Here is a 9,439-nt window from a genome sequence, read left to right as displayed (position 1 = left end):
AGATAGCATGGGCATAGCCCACTCTGATAGAGTGGGCTATGCCCATGCTAATGAAAAGTATCGACACCAGCTTATGTTCCTTTTATCAAAGTATCATAGAAAGACAAAGCCTTACAGATGTACATAACACAGACATAAGTTCAACTCATTGGAGTTTGCAATGACCTTGAGTAAAGCTAACTAGGTTATACCCACTTCCTATGCCTCATATTTATGATCTGTAGTCTTCAAGCACTCAATTCAGGCACTTCTGATAATACAGTGAGGGTTTCTGCTTTCATTGACCTAGTGAGCTCCAACTCCCCACCCTTCGGCAAAAATATCTTTCCTTCATCTTCTACCAATTAACTTTAATCTATATTATAGAAACATAGAAAATAGGTGCAGGAGTAGGCCATTCAGCCCTTCGAGCCTGCACCGCCATTCAATATGATCATGGCTGATCATCCAACTCAGTATCCCATCCCTGCCTTCTCTCCATACCCCCTGATCCCTTTAGCCACAAGGGCCACATCTAACTCCCTATTAAATATAGCCAATGAACTGGCCTCAACTACCTTCTGTGGTAGAGAATAGTAAGATTAAACGAGAACTTACCAGTTTGAAGTTTGATCGTTATTTTATGAAGAGTAGCGTTGAGGGAATACGTGAAGAACCCCGCCAGGACGCATGCGTGTCATTTTTCAAAGCAGCGGTGTGAAATCACAGATAAATGTAATGACTAAACATAGTAAGATTAGAGAAGAGATACCAGTTGAGTATATGATCAAGGGTGGGAGCGGCGGGCACGTATTCCCTCAACGCTACTCCGCATAAAATAACGATCAAACTTCAAACTGGTAAGTTCTCGTTTAATCTTACTATTTTACTTCGGAGTCACATGAGTGACTACGTGAAGATTTTAAAGCTCTGTGATTTCATGCCGTGGAAAAGAGTCCATGCATCACATCTGCCTTGATTATGGGGAGAATAGTGTTAACATCATTAGACATCAATACGATATTGAAAACAACGAAAAATTTATTAACACCAAATCATAGCCCCTATTTATGGGGTAAATCATATTACAGAACTTAAAAGTGTTTCTGCAAATATTCCAGGTTCAATGACTGGTTTATTATAAAAAGGTTGGAAAGTTCTCTTCGTTGGCCATCCTGCTGTCTTGAGGATTTGGTCCATTGGAACATCCAATTGCATTGCTGCTGATGTGGCTGCAGCCCTGGTGGAGTGAGATTTAAAAATATTAGTGTCTACTCCAGCCTTTATTAGGGCCTGTTTTAGCCATCTTGAGATGGTCTGGACTGTCACTTTTTTTGTGTGGCTGTTTGTAGCTGATTAAAAGTGCCATTTCTTTGCCTCTGATGATCCATGTGTATTCTATATATAATAGTAAGCGAGTTACAATACAGAGGTGATCATCCGTCGAGTAGGCCCTGAAATCTATTTTTAGCCCCGCCGACCCCTGTCTGTTCTGTTTGACTAATTCATGGATATGAAAAGTCAAATTCCCAGATGAACTAGTCAAGTTGTCCAGCCTTAGTTTCTGTAGTGACTGGACCCTTTGTGCCGTGACCAAGGCCATCAGCATGACTGTTTTCATTGTTAGTTTCTGTAGGGACAGAGCTGTAGGTGGAGACCAGTTTCTTAACATGGTCAGTACAATGCTCACATCCCAAATTTGGGAGTACCTGGTTCTTGGAGGATTAGTATTGAAAATGCCCCTCATGAATTTGGTTACCAGGGGGTGTGTCCCTACAGAATGACACTCTGTTCCTTGCCACAGGTATGTTGACAGAGCACTTCTGGCACAGTTGATGGCACTATAACTGAACCCCTCATCGTAATGGAGGCTGCCAGAAATTACAGAACAGACGGGATGTTGATTGATCTGTGGTTGAGGTTATTGTTGTGACAGTACTTTCCCCATTTCTTGATGTACACCGTACTGTTTTTTGGTGGACTGTCTGTGGGCTGATGCAATCATATCCACTGTTCGGTCCGTCAGCCCAGGTGTAGTAGAGGTGCTTTCAAACTCTACAAATTAATAGGTTTGTATAATTATTACATGGGTGACTTTCCTTTGTTACTGGATGGACCAGTAAATTAGGTCTATGATGGATGGTGATGCATGGTTCTAAAACCATGTCGAGTATCACCGGAAACCATGGTTGAGTAGGCCAATCGGGTACTATCAAAATACCAGACGCAGAGTCTTGCTGTATTTTCCTTAATACCCGACTGATGAGGCAGAAAGGAGGGAATGCATAAATAAACCCCCCAATGCAGTGAAAATGCATCTGTTGCCGCTGCCCCAGGGTCTGGTTCCCATGAAACATAGTTTGATAACTGATGATTGAGCCTGGATGCGAAAAGATCAATATCTGATGTTCCATACCGTGCTGTAATTTCAGCAAATACATTTTTATCCAACATCCATTCAGTGTTTTCATTGAATTTGCGTGACCCGGTGTCTGCCCCTAAATTTAGTTTACGTGGTAAGTAGGTAGCTGATATCCAAATATCTCTCTGGATACACCATTGCCAAATTGTGTTGGCCAGATTGTCACATGATGTCGATTTGTTTCCACCCATATGGTTGATATATGCTACCACGGTGGTGTTGTCAATTTGTAGTCTAACATGCTGGTGATATAACCCATAACAATATGACTTAAGGCCATGGAATGCACTTAACATTTCCAGGTAGTTTATGCCCAGTGTTTGTAATAATGATGCCTCCTGTGCATTCCATCTCCCTCCACAGCTGGAGATGGAATTGGTAGCACCCCAACCAAGTGCACTGGTATCAGTTTGTAATACAATAGACGGGTTGCTGATAATTATTGGATTGGGACAATACCTAATGTTATGTTCCCACCATTTTAGTTCCATTATGGCCTCTGTTGGTAGCTTCATTGGTCTGTCAAAATGGCCACCATTAATTTTGAGTGCTCTTATTTTTGCTCTCTGTAAATTTCGATAGTGTACAGGTCCGAATTGTGTGGCTGGAAATGCAGCCACTATCTTCCCAATTATTCTAGCTACCAGTCTAATGGATGGTTTGGTGATGTCAATAATTTCGCTACAAGCCTCTATTAAGGCTGTAACCTTTTCTTTCGGCAAAGTCACTGACATGAGAACCGAGTTAATGGTGAACCCCAGATAATCCATTTTTGTTGAAGGCGTTAATTTAGACTTAACTGGGTGGATGATAAACCCCAGTTTTTCAAACAATTGTTTTGTGGCTGTTACCGCTTGTTTAGCCAATTCCAAAGTTTTGCCAACAATAAGTATGTCATCTAGATATGCCAATACCATGTGTTTTTGTTTCCGCAGTAACGCTAGGGTTGGTTTCAACATTTTTGTGAACAGCCTGGGGGCTGATGTTAGGTCATTAGGTAGTGCCCAGTATTGCCAGTGCTGACCCATCCAGTTGAATTTTAAATAACATCTGTGGTCACCTCTTATGGGTACTGTATAGTAAGCATCTTTTAAATCGATGCTTGCCATTTAGTAACCTTTGGAAATCAATTGCTTAGCAGTAACAAAGGGTTCCATCTTGAAATGAATATATTGTACGAAGGTATTTAAAGTAGTCAAATCGATGATGATGCGGCAACCACCATCTTTCTTGTTTTTTATAAAGATGTTGGACACAAATTCCTGTGATTCGTGTTGGGTTTTCTCAATTACTCCTTTTTTATAAAGCCGCTGTAGTTCAGCATGTGCTTGTGATTTTTCTATGCCTGTAAGCACGAACATTCGGTTCAGTACATGCTGAACTGGAGGGTTATGTTTTTGTATAAATTCTATGGTATAATCCTGGATACTGCTTAGATTATAAGTGTCGGTAGTTAACTTATTCCATGCATTCAAATAGTATCGTAATCTCCCACCAACTTCCATGCTCCCTTTAATTCTTAAGGAACCAGACCCACCTACCTCCATGGTTACCAGTGGTAGGTGTGTTACTTTTTCGGCATCCTCCGTGGACGTTGAGGCGCCGTTGTCTGGGTCTGTAGTTGGGTTGTTGTTGAGGGTTTGTGCATTTTCCAGGAAGGCCGGTCTGGGCCATGGCCTAAAAAAGACGGATGTTGGGTGTTCCTGGTTTTTGCGCTTTCTCCAGTTTGTCTTGGCCGACTGGTGGGGGCGTATGGGGTGATGTTTTTGGCCGTAGTAGCTTTTGGATGCTGCTTTTATAAACCCCAGGGTTTTAGACTTCGTCAAGTTCTTTGGCCTGTTTGGATAAGTCCCCTCCAAATAGTAGTAATGGTGGTTTGGAGGTTCCAGGTTTGCAGAGGCCTGCAAATTTGGTGTCTAAAGCCGGTTGGATGGCACTCTTCCTAATATTGTTTAACTCGTATTGTGAGTTGCAGAGTAAAGCCAGTGTATCTTGGTGGTCTAGGGTCATGTTTTGTTCATTCAATGTGCGGGCAAAAGCCGTAATTCCTGCTGTTAGGACTTTTAGGACGTTCTGTATTTTTAAGTCCCTGGCTCTAATTGATGCCCCGACATGTTTCCAGATGCACTGGTTGACACTGGGAACATTTAGCGACTTGCAGTTCCCTGGTGGTAAGTGTCGTGCCGTGGTGTCCAGTAATGCCTGTCCCTGTAGTTGGTTAAAAGACATGTAGTCAATGCTTGCCGCTATTTTCGGCTCCAGGATTTGGCCAGTTTGGTCGGGTTGGATAAACTGGGACACCATATCCAACATGTTTTCTTTCACCCCATGTACACTAGGGGTATGTTGATCACTCCCCTCTTCAGGGTCAGCCCAGAATTGACCCTCCGTGCTCCCCTCTGATGAGGGAGAAACACTGTGCAGTCCCACAAGGGGTACTGCTGTGGGGCTTACTAACTGCCCACTGTGGCTAGCCTCCATCTCCCGGAGCCTGCCACTTGGAGTATTTCCTCCAGCAGCCGCTGCAACTGGCTCTTATGCTGTCGGGCATAGGCTACTCACGGCTGCTCCTGATCCTGCAGCTGCTCCAACAGGCCCCAATGCTCACGGGCACTGGCCGCTCGCGGCTGTTCCTGGTCCTGCAGCCGCTCCAACCGGCTCCAATGCTCACGGGCACTGGCCGCTCGCGGCTGTTCCTGGTCCTGCAGCCGCTCCAACAAGCTCCAATGCTCACGTGCACTGGCCGCTCGCGGCTGCTCGTAATCCTCCAGCCGCTCCAACCGGCCCCAATGCTCACAGGCAATGTCCGCTCGCGGCTGCTCAAAGTCAGACTCATCGGAGTCTGCCATTCTGTCTGTTTTTTGCTTCGCTTTCCTGCCCGGCCGTGGTGTAGATTTGGCCGGTGCGGGAGCGAAGTCGGGCACAGCTGTTCCCATTTTGGGAGATTGGCGTGCCGTCGGCTGCTGCTGCTGGCTGCCCGCAACTCCGCGGTTCTCCCCCGCCAGCTTTTACGCAGCCTTCCTTCTTGTGGATCTGTCCATGCTTCCACCTGTAAGGTAAGTGGGAAGAATGCAGAGTCTCCTTACCTGCTGTCCCCGGCTTTTAAATTCTGCCACTAAGGGGAACGTTGTTCCCCCTGCTGTGACTCGTTGCAATGCGTGTAGCGATATGACACGCATGCGTCCTGGCGGGGTTCTTCACGTAGTCACTCACGTGACTCCGAAGTAAAATTCCACAGATTCACCACTCTCTGTGTAAAAAATGATTTTCTCATCTTGGTCCTAAAAGACTTCCCTCTTATCCTTAAACTGTGAACCCTAGTTCTGGCCTTCCCCAACATCAGGAATAATCTTCCTGCATCTAGCCTGTCCAACCCCTTAAGAATTTTGTAAGTTTCTATAAGATCCCCCCCTCAATCTTCTAAATTCTAGCGAGTACAAGCCGAGTCTATCCAGTATTTCTTCATATGAAAGTCCTGACATCTCAGGAATCAGTCTGGTAAACATTCTCTGTACTCCCTCTATGGCAAGAATGTCTTTCCTCAGATTAGGAGACCAAAACTGTACGCAATACTCCAGGTGTGGTCTCACCAAGACCCTGTACAACTGCAGTAGAACCTCCCTGTTCTTATACTCAAATCCTTTTGCTATGAATGCTAACATGCCATTTGCTTTCTTCACTGCCTGCTGCACCTGCATGCCTGCTTTCAATGACTGGTGTACCATGACACCCAGGTCTCGTTGCATCTCCCCTTTTCCTAATCGGCCACCATTCAGATAATAGTCTACTTTCCTGTTTTTGCCACCAAAGTCGATAACCTCACATTTATCCACATTATACTGCATCTGCCATGCATTTGCCCACTCACCCAGCCTATCCAAGTCACCTTGCAGCCTCCTAGCATCCTCCTCACAGCTAACACTGCCCCCCAGCTTCGTGTCATCCGCAAACTTGGAGATGTTGCATTCAATTCCCTCATCCAGATCATTAATATATACTGTAAATAGCTGGGGTCCCAGCACTGAGCCTTGCGGTACCCCACTAATTGCCTGCCATTCTGAAAAGGACCTGTTTACTCCTACTCTTTGCTTCCTGTCTGCCAGCCAGTTCTCTATCCACATCAAGAGTTGAGATAAATAAGTTCTTCCTGTTCAATCTATGCAGCATCTTACAGTGTTATATTCATGAATTAAATCTCCTTTAGGTTTTTGGTTTAGTTTGGTTTACTTTAGAGGTACAGTAAAGAAACAGGCCCTTTGACTTACTGAGTCCACACTGTCGATCACCTGTTCACATTAGTTCTATGCTATCCTACTTTTCCACACACTATCCATGCATGGCAATTTTAGAGGCCCATTAATTTACAAACCTGTACTTCCTTGGAATGTTGGAGAAAACTGGAGCACACAGAGGAAACCCATGCAGTTACAAGGAAAATGTGAAAACCCCATGCAGACATCACCCAAGTCTCTGGCACTGTGAGGTAGATGTTCTACTAGCTGTGCCACCGTGCCGCCCCAATGTGGTACTGAAAACTAACCAACCACAGCCAAGATAGTTTCTCCCCTTCAAGTCATGGAGTAATGTCCCTGTCCCATTTAGGAAACCTGAACGGAAACCTCCGGAGACTTTGTACCCCACCCAAGGTTTCCGTGCAGTTCCCGGAGGTTCCCGGAGGTTTTTTATCAGTCTCCCTAATGGTCGAAAATGGTTTCCGCTTCTTCTATGTTCCGGTGATTATTTCCAAATATTCAAAACTTGCCGCGACTAAAGTTTTACCTTCCACTACCTGCAACCTCCGGCAACCACCTTCAACTAGCATCGCAGCCGGCTTCGACTGAAAAATTACCGATTTTAAAAACGGCAACCTATTTTTAGTTGCGGCCGGTTTTGAATTTTTTGAAATAATCGCCGGAACATAGAAGAAGCGGAAACCACTTTCGACCATTAGGGAGACTGACAAAAACCTCCGGGAACCGCACGGAAACCTTGGGTGGGGTGCAAAGTCTCCAGAGGTTTCCGTTCAGGTTTCCTAAGTGAGACAGGGGCATAATACAACACAGAAACGGAACTTCAGCCCATCAAGCCCATGCCAAGCATCAAGTAACATCTGTCCTGTTTATTAATCAGCATTTGGTCCTTGGCCTCTATATCGGAGTATTATAAGTTCTCGTCGAGATATTTTAACTAAAATTTTGCAACCCAGGGAACATTCTCTCAGAATCCTTTTGTGCCCACACATTATTTGTGTAGTGTGGCATCAATAAATAAACTCAATAGCTTATCTGACTCTTAGTACCAAATGAGATTTGAGTCCACTAAATATGAGGTAAGCTTGGGACTCTTTCAAGTAGGTGCATTTTATTTGTGACTGATTTTTTGCAGTTCCCATACTGTGCAATATGTTGTGTAATCTTGGATCATCTTCAAATACTTTAATGTTTTGAGAAAGAATGATTGAGTGAAGAATTAGGAACAGAAAGCTGGCTTGCTTTCCCTTCCCATCAAAGAGATTCGAAGTAAAATGTTATCAGGACTGAGATCAGCTAAATCAGCAGAAAGAGACCTGGGATTTAACCATTCTCTACCAATCAATTATTATGGAGTCAAACAGTTGTGCAGCATAGAAACAGGCCCTTCGGCCAAACACATCTATGCTAACAATCGTGTCTTTTTATACTAATTCCACTTGCATGTGTTAATATCATATTCCTCTATGCCTTGATCATTCACATATTTGTCCAGATGCCTCTTACATGTTGTTATTATTCCTGCCTCTACAGCTCATTCCAGATCCAATTGCTCTGTGTGTGAAAAAAGTACCCTTCAGATCACATTTAAACCATCTCCTCTAAACCACCTTTATTCCAAGCACAATGGACTCAGCCGGTCCAATCTCTCCTGATAACTAGCCCTCCATTCCAGGCAACATCCTTGTGAATATGTTTTGCACCCTCCCCTGCTTATGTGCATGTATCCTTGCTGTGGTCTGGCAACCAGAACTGTATACAATACTCAAGTACAGCCTAACTAGTATTTTATATAACTGTAACATGACGTCCCAACTCTTGTACACATTGTCTCAGTCAATGAAGGCAAGCATGCCACTTATCTTCAATCTGTCCATTTGTGTTGCCACCTTCAGAGAACGATGTACTTGCACACCAAGATCATTTTGTTCAAAAACAAACTGGAGCAAAAGAGGATGAGGAGTGATCTTATACAGGTGCATAACACTATGAGGGGAATAGATAGGGAAAATAAGCAGTATTTTACCAAAAATAAGGGGAATAAAGAACCAGGTTTAAGGTAAGAGGTAAAATATTTAATAGGAAAACAATAGTGAGAGAGGCAAGTTTTTCACACAGATGGAGGTGGGTACATGAATGAGCTGCTAGAGGATGTAGTTGAGGGAGGTACTATAACGTTTAGAAGGCACATGAACAGGTACACGGATAGGAAATGTTTAGAGGGTTATGGACCAAATGCATTGGGACTAGTGTAGATGGAGCATCTTGGTCAGCAGGGGAAATTAGGGCTGAAGAGCCTCTTTCCATGCTATATGACTCTTTATGGCTCCATAACAACTCACTGGCACTGTCATTTGCTGTGCATGTCTTTCCCAAAATGTATCCTTTTGCACTTCCCTGAGTTAAATGCCATCCACCATTCCCTTGCATAATTCCCCAGTTGGTCTGTAGCCTGCTGTAACCTTAGACAACCTTCAGCACTTTTTATTATACCTACAATTTTGCGTCACATAAAATTACTTATCATGCCGCCTACAGCCTTATGCAAATCATTAATATATGTCAAGCAACAGAGGAACCAGCATCGATCCCAATGCACACCAAAGTTCTCATGCCTCCAATCTGAAAAGTATTCACTACCAAGCCAATTTTGTATCCAATTAGCGAGCTCGCACTGGATTCAATGTTTCTAACTTGGATACCATGCATGGCCTTGTCAAATGCCTTGCTGAGGTCCATTAAGAGAACAATTACCTGCATCAAGCCACCTACCACCATCAAGCCACCT

This window comes from Leucoraja erinacea, chromosome 11 (assembly GCF_028641065.1).
Source record: "Leucoraja erinacea ecotype New England chromosome 11, Leri_hhj_1, whole genome shotgun sequence".
In the NCBI taxonomy this organism is placed as follows: domain Eukaryota; kingdom Metazoa; phylum Chordata; class Chondrichthyes; order Rajiformes; family Rajidae; genus Leucoraja; species Leucoraja erinaceus.
This window is presented reverse-complemented; position numbering follows the sequence as displayed.